Source organism: Lepidothrix coronata, unplaced genomic scaffold, assembly GCF_001604755.1.
Source record: "Lepidothrix coronata isolate B3197 unplaced genomic scaffold, Lepidothrix_coronata-1.0 Scaffold20, whole genome shotgun sequence".
Classification (NCBI taxonomy): Eukaryota; Metazoa; Chordata; class Aves; order Passeriformes; family Pipridae; genus Lepidothrix; species Lepidothrix coronata.
Window position 1 is genome coordinate 6,560,265 of NW_016690200.1, and position 12,887 is coordinate 6,573,151.

The 12,887-nt window shown below is 45.6% G+C and overlaps 1 long non-coding RNA gene across 1 annotated transcript; it reads left to right on the forward strand.

The window, feature by feature from the left end:
* The first annotated feature begins 4,084 nt into the window (after positions 1-4,084).
* Positions 4,085-12,558, forward strand: LOC108493851. The gene is made up of 3 exons (XR_001873623.1): positions 4,085-4,100; positions 10,386-10,479; positions 12,548-12,558. It is a non-coding gene; the product is annotated as an uncharacterized LOC108493851 (long non-coding RNA).
* The last annotated feature ends 329 nt before the right edge of the window (positions 12,559-12,887 follow it).

Below are 12,887 nucleotides of genomic sequence, written 5' to 3' on the forward strand. Positions count from 1 at the left end.
CAAACAAATTGCTTTGGGGGGCAACCACACCATATAATTTCTGCCATGGCAAACACGCAGAATGATAATAAAGGCAGGGACTGAAGGCAGGGACATTTTGAGTGCGTGGCTTCCCGGGCTTTAAGCGAGGTCTCCGAGCTTGCACAGCCTGCCACTGCAGGAGGAGCAGACAGACACTGAGCTATCAGACCAAAAACTGTGTTGCTCCACGAATGATATGAGCAGAAGATGGGCTGTAGAGGGTCAGACAAACCTTTCTGCCTCCAAAAATGGCTAACAGCAGATGCCTGGGGAGCAGGGCAAGCATGTGGCAGCACTGGAGTGATATTTCTCCAATATGTTCTCCCAGTCTCCAGCAGGAGGATAAAGTGGTTGAGAAATAGCTGTTTTCTTTGTGCTTAGAAGCTCTTGATTTGACTTTTCTTCTATGAGTGGTTTTTTGCAGTTCCTAAGAATACCCCAGCTTATCTCCAAGACACGTGGACGTCCTTTGCTTCTGGTCAGTCCAGTAATGTCACAGGAAAAGCCCTGGTTTGAGCATTGTGAGAGTTCCTGAACCATTGGATTCTCTTCTTTGTGCTGGCCCAGCAATCTCAGGAGATTGGAGTGACTGGAGCTTGGTCCCAGCACCAGTATTAAACTGGAGATCACAGAATAGTTTGGGTTGGAAGGGACCTTAAAAATCATCTTATTCCAACCCCCTGCCACGGGCAGGGACACCTTCTACTATCCCAGGTTGCTCCAAGTCCCATCCAACTTGGCTTTGAACACTTCCAGGGATGGAGCACGAAGTTTATGAAGGTTCCTGAAGGTTCATCTGAGGTTGCTGGTGAGCACAGCCAGGGGGCTGGAAAGTCAGCTCAGCACCATTTCTGGCCATGACACGGCCTGGGGGCTGAGACAAATTGCAAATCACACAAGTGAAAGTGAACTGTCAAGGGTTGCTAAAATTTGGGCTGACATCAGCCCTTCTGTACCTAAGATACCATCCCCCATGGAGGGGAAAAAATAAGGGAAGGCCAGGCTGGAAGAGGTCTTGGAGGCTGGACTTCACTACTGAATAATAAGCCACTGCTGTGGTTATTCCTCTCAAACTTTTTTGCCTCTGCTGCCATTTAAAATGAATGGAAAGGGATTTGTCAGCTCCTGTTCCCTTTGTAAGTGCACTTGCTGTTTGATTCCTGCATCCCATGTTTTCAAAGCGAGTTCATAATAATGGTTCAGCTCATTGAGAGTTTGTTACAGAGTTGGAACCATTACTGTGAAATTACCAAATAAAACATACATTTTCATTCCCATTGGTAATAAAAATTATCGAAGTACCTCTCCTGGGACAATTATAATGAGATAATACAGAACTCCTGACTGATCCCAGTGGCTGTTAAAAAAAAATAAAATCAAAGAGCATTCAACAAGACATTAGCGTGTGCCTTGGCTCCAATCACTTCCCTGTCTCATGGCGTAATGAAGTTATCAAATTAGTTTTAAAAAGGTGAAACTTCCATTTTTCAACCCATCTGACAGGCTCTCCCCTGAATAATGTCATTACAATGAGGTGCACAGGACAGCACAAGCCTTTATTGCTTTTGGTCTAGACACTAGAGGACATAAAGAAATTTTGCCTTCTTGTCTGCACAGTATAATGTTTATACTCAAAGTGTCCAGGCCAATCAAATGATAAAGAACAGGGGTTTAGGCTTTAGGGAGGTTTTTTTTCCCCCTTCTGCACACCCAGAACATAAATACAACCGTATGTTCAAGCCTGCATTTGCAGAAATGTAACATAAATGGCCTACTGGGTTATAGAGCTCATCTGTTTCCCATTTACTGCTCTGCAGCAAATCACATTCTTTCCAAAGAGTGATGCTGTCATGGACAGCCTAACAGCCTTGTTTCCTGGGGATCCAGGATGGAGGTCATGAAACATATTCAGAGCTGCTCTAAGAACCAGTTTTTCAGTCTGACTTTAGCAGAAACCCTGCCCTGAGATGCCTCAGGTGACATTGAAGAGGGCGAAGGGCATGAGAAGATGTTCCAAACCCCTCTCTGGAAGCTCCCCCTCCCTTCATGGAACATTAAGAGTACCAGGACACCCGTGCTCCTAATTCAGGCACTCCAGTCACGTTCCAAAGGGAGGGCTTTGCCCGAGGGCTGGGGCCTCCCACGGTTTGAGTCACAGGGATATTTTCCATTTTTCAAGCATCACCATCTTTCCATCTGCTGGGAAGTGAACCCCAAACTTTCAGGAGCAAGAGCATCAGCTCCTGCGGTTCCAAAGGAAACAGCTCAGTGCTTTTCCTGCAGGCAACAGCAAAACCCTCCTCCTGCATAGGTCAGGCACAGCAGGATGTTGATTTACATATCCATGGAGCAACAACCAGTGCCCCTTTCAGGAGCAGGGATGGTCTCACTGCCTGGTCAGACCCGACTGTGATAACCCAGGTATCACCCTCCTCTCTGAGAAATGGAAATAGGGAGCAAAACTGAGCAACCTCCCAAATGTCCTGTCAAAGCTTCGGAGCTGGACACCCTCCCGCCGTGATTTCAGCCACAGAGCTGCCTGATTTCCTTTGTAAAAGAGCCCCACAGGCAACAAAACATGCACACACAGAGCAACTTCTGTGTTTACCTTGACACTGCACGAGCCACAGCCCTCACTTCTTGCAGAGCAGTTGTGTATATTATCATCTCCTTGGCATCTTGGTTGCTGCTCTCTCCTATTCTCCTTCTGTTCAACAGAGCAGATAAGTTGTTCAGGGTCCCCCCCCCAAGCCCCTCCATGCCTGCACTCCTCCTCTGAAAACCATTACCCAGAATTCCAGCTTTTCCTGTAGCAGCACTGAACAAGCTGTGCTATGGTTTTCCCCCTCCAGGCTTTTTTTTTTATTTTTTCTTTCTTTTTTTTTTTTTTTCCCCCCAGCCGTTCTTGCTGGAAGAAGTAATTTATCCAGTATTAAAACATCTGGTTATTGTGCTCCCTGGGTAAGTTGGCACTGAAATAAGGGGAAAACATACTTCATGTGAGAAGGGGAATATGCCCCATGGCTCCATCAGTCACAAGGTTAAAGCTCTCCCTCCCTCTGCATGGGCTGTGCAGGGTGGCCAGGTTTTCTAGGAGAAGCAGGAGACACGCACAGCTCACTGGGCCTAAAAGTGGAAGGAAAAGTGATAATTTTGTCTTGAGCCTTGCTTTTCTTTAGTTCAGCATTATAGACTGATAACACAGGGGTCTACAGTGGTCTCCTCAACTCCAGAGTCCCAGTGCACGGGAAGAATGATGTCTGTGCTGTGAATCCAACAGCACATCTCTCTGTCTACCCACAGGCTTTATTTTATCACAGAATGGTTTGGATTGGAAGGGACCTTAAAGATCATCCAGTTCCAACCCCCTTGCCATGGGCAGGGGCACCTTCCACTAGCCCAGGTTGCTCCAAGCCCCTTCCCAACCTGTCCTTGGACACTTCCAGGGATGGGGCAGCCACAGCTTCTCCAGGCAACCTGTGCCAGGGCCTCCCCACCCTCACAGGGAAGAATTTTTTCCTAATATCCAATTTAAACCCGCTCTCTTTCGATGTGAAGCCATTCCCCCTTGTCCTGTCACTCCGTGCACTTTTAAATAGTCTCTCTCTATCTTTCTTGTTGGCCCTTCAGGTGCTGGAAGGTCGCAAAGGTCACTCTGAAGCCTTTCTTTTCCAGGCTGAACAATCCCAATTCTCTCAGCTTTATTCTGTAATTCAGCTGCATGGAGAAAGTACCTGGAGAAAGTGGCCTTCCAAAATGCCAAGATGCTGATGGGGAGTGGACTTTTCCAAGTCTCCCCAGGATCCTGTTTCTCCCCTTTGATCAGAAAGCCAGACATGGAAGAAGCCATCACTGCCTCATTTTCCCTTCCTGAAGATTTTCCAGCTTCAGTCAGGTGGGGCAGAAGGAAACACCAATTTCCCAGTGACAGCAGTGGCTTTTGCTCTGCTCTTCCTTTTCACGTGATGAACAATTCCTGCCACACAACTGTTGTCACTATTGCAGAATGGCCTCTCCTGGAGGATGTAGTGGAAGAACCATGACCTGGGAGACTGAACACAGGAATAAGAGGAGCTCTGGTGAGTGCATGATCTTCCCTTAGCTGTTGATGCAAACCTACTGAACTATCACTGCAATTAGTGGTGCAGTAGCTACAAATATGTTTGAGTCACCCAGCTTTTGTTATGGATACAACAGCCATCCCAAAAGGCAGCAGTCAGGAAAGCCAGGGATACACTGATGGCGCACATGGCTGATGGTCAGGTGCTATGGTTGTAGGTTTGCTGCTGACCTCCAAGGCACCCCTTGGTAGCTGCTGTGCTGGGAATGTCTCTGTGGGCAGTGGGACTCTTGGGGCCACCATCAAACAATTCCCGAGCTTTTCCTGTGCTCCATCTGTATTTCCTGGTGCTCTGTTCCCTGTTTCTCTGCTCTTCTCCTCTCCCTTGAGAGCTCTCATGCTTTTTCTAGCATCACAGGCAAGCACTTACCCAACCCAAGTCTTGTGTTCACCCCATGAATGAACTTCCAAGTTCAACCTTCACTCTCACAGTGTCCTGCAGACCCACTGTGACAGTCTGGACCAGGAATCTGCCCTGAGCAAGAAATCTCTGAGGTAAATGATACGGAGACAGCTGGAACTCAAGCTCTGCAGAAGGTGAAGTGTTTAGGTCTCAAAATGGTGTTGTTTTCAGTAACATCTGCCTGGTGTGTGGGTGGTTGTGGCAAAGCTCAAGTGGCTCTTCTGGCACTGTGTGATCTCTTTGTCAGGGACAAATACATGTACAAATAATATAATATGGTGTCAAAGGGGGCGTGCTCAGAGTCAGAGCTCAAGACCTCCACCTGCAATCCCAGAACGTGCCTGTTGGATTTGGATTGGAGAGACTGGGACTGTGCTGCCTGTGGAATAACCTTGAGCAAATCACTCCACCCCTCCACTCCTTCCCTCTCCTCCCAGCTTTGCTTTGGTTATTTAGGAAGGAACTTTCCATTCCAGAATGTGCACAGTGTTTGTCACATCGGTGCATCCTCAGGCTACAGTGTCCAAATGATGAAGAGCAATAATAACTGGTTGCCAATCAACAGAGAATCAGGATTTCTGCTTCTAAATCAGTTGGAAATTGTTTTTCTCTTGCTTTGAATAATGTGCTGGGAATTTGTAAAATGAAGTTCTTTTTTTTTATTTATATTTTTAAATTTATTTTTTTTTTTGGTCTAGCAGCAAAAATACTCTCTGTCAGCATTCCAAAATATGATTAATGCTAATCTTGACCTTTCCAAAGTTCCATACCAGGCAGCTGATGATGCTTCTGTGTTGTAAAGAATCAAACAGAAGGTGTTTCTATCCACAATGAAGTGTTCTTTATTAATGAATGATTTGCTTACCAGGAAATCCAAGAATTCCTTTGCATTCTGTTTTTTACAAGCCTGGGGGAGTTCAATCATTTGGAGTGGATTGAAGGCATGAATATATTTATGAATTTCTCATCTCTTTTCCTCCTTTCTCTAAAGTCAGAACACAAACTCTATTAGCTCATTACTTTAGGTCAGAGATCTTCTTTTACCTTTCCAAGGCAAATACTTGGGTTATCAAATCAGTCAACATTTTGATATCTCAGCTGTTTCTAAGACTTTCCACAATAAGGAAAGAATACATCTGAAAAATGTGAAACAGTAAAAGCTACACTTGTCCAACTTCCAAAAAAGAAAGTATAGAATAAGTTTCTGGACTTGAGTCAGGTGTAAGTCAGGAAGCTGAACCTGGATCCTCCAGGGTGGTGACAAACTTCTCATTCTCTTCTTCTGTGAGTGAACCATAACAACCCCGACCAGACTGAGTACTCATGGACTAAACAACTTCACAGACTCACATAAATGATGTGAAAATGCTTGAACCACTGCTCTGAAAAACTGGGAGAACCTGAAGTTTTGTCAGGTCCTTCAAGAAGTTTCAAGTCCGTGGTTGGAGAATAATGGCATTTTCGTCCAGAGATTAAGGCAAAGTGTTTAATTGCCACAAATTGAGGGATCATTGGATATTTTGCCTAATTATTTCACAAATGCAGCACTTTAAGGTGAGCAAAGTCTTCTGCCACCAGAGGGTCACATGGATTCGTTAAGTTCTTTGAGGGTCACGGACTGGGGGTATGAAAGAACTGTAAAATGTATTTCCTATTTATCGTTATTTATAATTCAGGCCACTTATCTCCAATCACATTTGTCCTGACTGTTTGTGATGTCTGTGATGGGGATGTCTCAGGCCATTAGTGACTAACACTGTGAATAATTAGGCTGTGAAAATCTAATGGCAGGATTTATTATTTTTATTATTATTATTATTATTAGATATTTTTCATTCTGTTGTATTAAATCCATTTGTTATTGGACTGTTTTCTTGGAGAGCAACGCTCCTTTGTACGAAATAATTTTTTTTTGTTCAAAATGCCTTTCATCATGTGATTTAACAGACCATGAAACATCTTATGTTGGTTTTTAGATTTTCAGCCCAGTGTCAATATTTCCATGACGTTAATACATCCCTTGTGTCACCCCTGGAATACTTATATGAAGTCATTGTATTATCTTCTCTTTTTTTCAGCTGTCCTTTTTGTCCTTTCTTTAACTTCCTCCTGTTAGGCATAACAATTCCTGTGCTGGAGGTTTCAGTGATGGGCCTCTTCCACTCCAAATGTCACTTTTGGAGGTCACACCTCTAGAAGATAAATCCTCCAGCCTCCATGAGAAACTCCTGGCTCCAGCTCACCCTGCAGAAAGGTGATGGTTTCTCTCTCTGACCTGTCTGTCCTCAGAGCAGTGCTGACCATGAGCTGCCCAGGACCCACACAACCTTTTGCAGCCCTTTGCATTTCACTTAAACCCAGCTTTATTTCACTTAAAACCCGCTTGATTTCACTGCTGAAACTGGCCCAAGTCCAGCTGAGTCCGTGGGTGAAACTCCACATGGCAGGACTGTGGGCTGGGGGGACCATGCCCTGTTCCAGAACCCACGTGGAGCATCACATGGGACAGGAGATGAGGGAAGCAAGGAATTCCTGCTCTGGGAACATTTGCTGCTGTGGGACCGTCTTGAAGCTGTAAATGTGAGCAGTGCTACAGTCAGTGGGCCATAGAATCATAGAATTATTTGGGTTGGAAGGGATCTTAAAGATCATCTGGTTCCAAACCTGCGCCATGACCAAGGACACCTTCCACTAGACCATGTTGCTCCAAGCCCCATCCACCCTGGCCTTGGACACTTCCAGGGATGAGGCAGCCACAGCTTCTGTGGGCAACCTGTGCCAGGGCCTCACCACCCTCACAGGGAAGCATTTTTTCCTAATATCTGATCTAAATCTCTCCTCTATTAGATTAAAACAAATCCCCCTTGTCCTGTCAGGTTTTGGTAGAATTAAGTCTCTCCTCTCCAAACCTCTCCTCTCCGAACCTCTCCTCTCCTCGAGCTGAAATTTTAAATTTTAAAACTGTTCCATTTGCTCTTCTCCTCACAAACCATTTGCTCTGTTGCCTTCTGCATTCTCTGCACTCGAGTAAACTCTGCTCATTCTGCGACTTGCTGGAAAAACCCCATTTATTCCCCCACAACAAAAAGCTGTTGTCAAAAACTTCGAATCATCCCATCCATCAGGAGCTGTCTGAGCCATGTGCACGTGCAGGGGGGCAAGTGTGTGGTATGTGCAGTTGACAGATTCATTCTGCCCCTGTGGCTGCTCCACGGTTTTTCTGGACTCTTTGGGGTTTGTCTGGACCAACGTTTACACAGACACAAACCACACGCTCTCCCCCAGGGCACTTCCACACTCCCTTTTTTCAATTTGGGGAACTGAATTATGGTCACAGCAAAACCACTTTGGTTGCTGGGAAAAAAAGTCCAGTTCACCAGAGCTCTTGCCCTGAAGCCACGTTGATTTGCCTGTGATTTGTGAAGGAAAGGGGTTCCTTCTGAGAGCCCCCCCCATGCCCCAACACCTGCTCCTTGCCCCATTTTTTGCATTCATTTATTTCTTTCCCACAAAAGAAGGTTAAAACATCTGGAATTTTTTTTTGCTTCTTGTTTTTTCATGTTCTGCTGGTTCACTTGAAAGCTAAATCATGGCATTTTTGGGCCAGTTTTGCCTCTGAAGGTCTAAATGCCTCTATTTTGGGAGACAAATCTGTTGGTGTGAGTAGGGGACACCACATTTTCAACAGGCTGTTCTGTCCTGAAAGGCAAGAGATGAAACCAGAACTCATTCCCAAAGCTGCCACTGGTTTTCCAGGCTGCTTTGGCAAAGCCACTTCACTTCCTGGCATCTCCTGGGATGATGGGAACTGGAAACCAGCACAGTGCTCTCCCGTGGCAGATTTAACATCTTGCATTGCTTTGTCCCATCTGTGCCTCCAGCTGGGACCTGAAGGAGCTGGAATATATTTCCCTGCAGAGCTGTGGCTCCTCAAAGAAGAAGCAGAGAATGGTGGCTGTGGCAGCTGGAGAGATGAACCACCACAAATTTCCTTCAACTCTGCTGTCCTACTTGCTGCAGGAGAGCATTTAAAGGATGCACATCTCTGGAAGTGTTCAAGGCCAGGTTGGACAGGGCTTGGGAGCAGCCTGGGTTAGTGGAAGGTGTCCCTGCCCACAGCAGGGGGCTGGAACTGGAGGATCTTTAAGGTCCCTTCCAACCCAAACCATTCCATGATTCTACCCTTCTCTGACAAAATGACATGTACACACACTCCTGAGCTTTGAGAGTGGCACACCTCGAAAATTAGGACGTGCCCAAACTACCCTGAACAGAAAATTAACTCTCTCCCAGCTAAAACCAGCACGTTCTGCCATCCTGTGCCCAGACTCCTCCAGCAGACATGAATTTCATTCAACATTTCTCCTCTGTGACCATTTCTTGTGCTAAAAAATGGGAGGGGTTTATTGCTAGGACAGGTGGGAGCTTCAGGTGGGTTTCAGGGAAGAGTCACATAATTTCCAAACTCGTTTATCAGCATGCCTACACAGGGTGAACAACTTGACTTTCAGTGTCATTTTGCAGTCAAGTGCAGTTTGCTCTTTAAAGGCATTATGCCCTTTTTATAGGATGTAATTCCATAATTAACTGTGAGGTCAGGAGGGTGTAGCTGGCCAGGGACAGAACCTGAGGGAAAAGAGCTTGGGCTGGAGGCAGGTGTTGAACTTCCAGGGCTGAACTCACGAGCTGTGAGCACCAGGTGGTAAATAAGCTTAGAGGGTGGATGAGCATCCTGGATGCTCAGGAAAGGAAGGGCAGAGTTTATGGACATCTTTCTCCACCCATCTGTAACATGACCTGCTGATCCTGCTTCCATAAGCTGTATCCATAGCTGATGTCTATAAATATACCTCCAATATGAGGTGAGCTCCCATAATAAGTCAGAGAAAAAGTGGTGTGGGAGACTTTGCCTCTTTCACTTTATAATTTCTGAGTAAATATTTGGCCATGCTTCACTGAGACAAAATATCTTTATTATTCTTTAGTGTATCTTTATTGTTACCCCTCATCCGTGTTTGGAAAAGGGCACAACTGTTGTGTCCTCATGGGATAACCTTTGCATTAGAAGCATTTTCCAGGTCAGTCCCATTTTCCTTAGAAAAATATAATTCTCCAGCCAAACTCTTTTCAAAACTCCCCCTCTCAGTGTCCCAGCCTGTTTGTTTAAGTCATAACCATTTGTTTGGAGGAGGCTTTTATTTAATTTTGCAATCATATCATTCTAAAAAAATTATTAGCCTGGGATATTTATTTATATTTTTTTTTTTTGTTCTCATTTCCTCAAACTGTTTCCTTTGAACTGCCCAGGCCTGGAGAATTTCAGCCAAAAGGTGATGAAATATGAAAAGAGAAATGTAATACTGAAATGTTTAAATAATATCAGCTGTGGTTGTCACCAGAAGCCAGTGTTGTTCACTGGGGGAGGAGTGAAAAAGGGGGTCCTGTCAAACAATCTAACCCTATTTGTATGGGGTAAGAGATGCATTTATGGGAACTTTTGACTGTATGGAAGTTTCATCAGTTTGCTTTTGGAGAACTAATGGCTTGTGGTGCAACAGTGCAATTCTGTGAGAAGGAACAATTTTGCCTGGGAAATGTGTCCATATTTTCACTTGTTCTTGCTGCAAATGCAGGAAGGAAACTGCTGGGGGTCCTGTTCTCTCTCTGCTCTCATTCAAATCCTTGCTGCTGTCGAAACCCTCCTCCCCTGCTGCAAACAGCCTCTTTCCTCTCCAGAACATTTGCAAACATAAGGCAGCTTCGCCACAGATTGTGGAAAAAAAGTCAAAGCGTGCTTCACATTTCAAGAATATTTCGTTTTATTGCCCAAATTTCCTTCAGCTCCAGGAAACGCAATTCCCATGTTTGCCCTTTCCTTCACCAACTCGCCTGTGGTCCCGTCTGCAGCATCTGCTGTGCCAAACCTCCCACCAGGGTGAGTTGCCTTCCCCCCATAAACTTCTTCCTCGGTGATTATTTATTTTCAGCGCTGACCTAAAACTCACCGGGAAAGGTGGGAAGGTTTCTGTGGGTCTCAGGGGACTTTGGAGCGAGTTATGACTCTTCAAGGTGCTGCAGGAAGCAGTTTTTGCAGGACAGAAGCTGGGTTTGGGGAGCACCTCCCCTTGCAGGCATTGCCCACATCCATCTCAGATCCACCAGGGAGACCTCTCGGCAGGGAAAGGAGCCAACTGAGTCAGACTCAATGCTTTTTTCCTTGGCATGAACTGATTTTGTTACATGAGCTGAATGGCAGAAAAGGGAGGAAAGGGCACGTTGTGCCTGCAAAAGCAAACCTGGAGTGTGCTCTAAATACAAGATTCCCCTCTCCATCTGCTTTGAGGTCGGAATTGCTGCTGTCCCCGATGATTTCATTCCCAAAAATGCAGTGGGCTGCTGCTGCCACAAGTCATGTGGACAGGAGGGGGATGGGAGGAGGAGAGAATGTACGTCATAAAGATAACAAAATCATCCCAGTAATGCCCTGTGATTTATTGCTCTGTCTTGTGGCCTCAATAACTTGGGTATCTTTGGTATCCCTGAGTTTTACAGCTTCATGCTGCAGGAATTCAGACCTTCTCAGCCCCCAGGAAAAGTCAAGAGGGGTCTGTTCCCAGAACCCTCCACCGCTGGTGGGCATCTGGTGTCCTGGGGAGGGGAGCCCTGGGGTTTATTTTACTTATAAAATCATGTCTGTGGTGTGATATCAGCACTGACAGCAGGAAATACAGAGCCAGCTGTGGGTTTGGAGGTGTGGGAAGGAGCAGTGAAGGGTGGCAGGGTGGCATCACCAGGATATGCCTGCCCCAAATTCCTTAGGCAGTGATGTAATTTTCTATAAGTCTTTTTTTTCCCCTGTATGTTTTGCTCAGTTTATTGCCCTGCAGAGCCTTGCAATGCCATTCCCACCCGGGCTTAAAGCATCTCCTCTGGGCACCTCCCGCTTTCCTGCTCCAGCCTTCACAGAGCACAGGAGCTGCACAAGGATGTTTCAGGGAAGTTGTTTTGCTTTAAAAACCATTTCATCTCAGCCCTCTGTTGCAGGGAAGGATCCACAGTTGTGCCAACAGGGAGTTTCTGCTCACAGAGGCAACATGTTTCCTGTGCTCCTGGAGAGACAAGAGTCTCATAAACCTTCTCACCTGTGATGGTGGAGATTCAGGGCATGAACCAGCAGAAACCTTTGATAATTCCTACAAAAAGGAAGAGCTGTAGCAGGAGACCAATCCCCAGGACATGCCTAAGATGGGAAAAATCCCTTGTTCTGTACCTGGCACAGCGGGGACACAACATTTGGCTTTGCAAATGCCAGGAGAACACCGACAGAGGGAAGAGAGACAGTTTTTCAGGAGCAAAATTTAAAGAGCTTGAATTCATCCCCACATAATTATTTTGAATCCTGGCAGGATATAAAATAATTTCCCGTCCAGCTTTACCAAATCATGGACTGGTTGAGGTTGGGAGGGACCTCTGAGGGTCACCTGGTCCAACCTCCCTGGTCATACAGGGCCACCCAGAGCCAGTTACCCCAAATCATCTCCAGAAAGCTTCTGATCATCCCCAGGGACGGAGATCCCACAGCTTCTCTGGGCATCCTGTGCCATTTCAAGGAAAGAAAGACTCGAATCTTGGAGTTTATGCTGAAACACCCTCAGCCCTGCCAGCTGTTTGTGGATGCAGGGCTTGACACTGCACATGTCTTTAATTCCAAAGGTGTGAAATATTGCCTCAGGTCAATTTGGAGAGTGTTTTTCTTCTAGAATTTAGCCTTGAAGCCCACAAATCTCATCAACAAGAAGCAGCACGAATCTTTAAAATTGAGCGGTGGGTAGGACCTTGCTGCTTTAAAATCTTTTAACCTTTGCTGTGCTTCTGTTCTTTGAGTTCTTGCTCTGGTGACTTAATTTCCCTCACCAACATTTTTAGGTGGTTGTTTATTATTATTATTATTATTATTATTATTATTATTATTATTATTATATTGCTTCTTCTCACTTTAATAGTGAAAGAGAAGAGCTGGAGAATAATCACAGGAGCGCACCAGCCCTGGTGATGCCATGGCCATGTCACAGAAGGCAGCAACTTTCTACAAGGACACTGACCTAAGGGCAAGGAAACACACAGCCCAGTCTATATCCCACCATGACCCTACAGGAATCTGGAAGCTTCTCACAATGGAGAACTTCACCCCCCCCCGAACTTTGCATGAGCCTTATGACAGAATCAGAGAATCACAAAAATTCTCAAAATTCTAATTCATGAATCCCTTAAACAGCTCTTTGTGCTGTCTTCTTTTGAGGGAAATCTGTGGAGATTTTCCTTATTGTCCTTGTTTCCTCACCA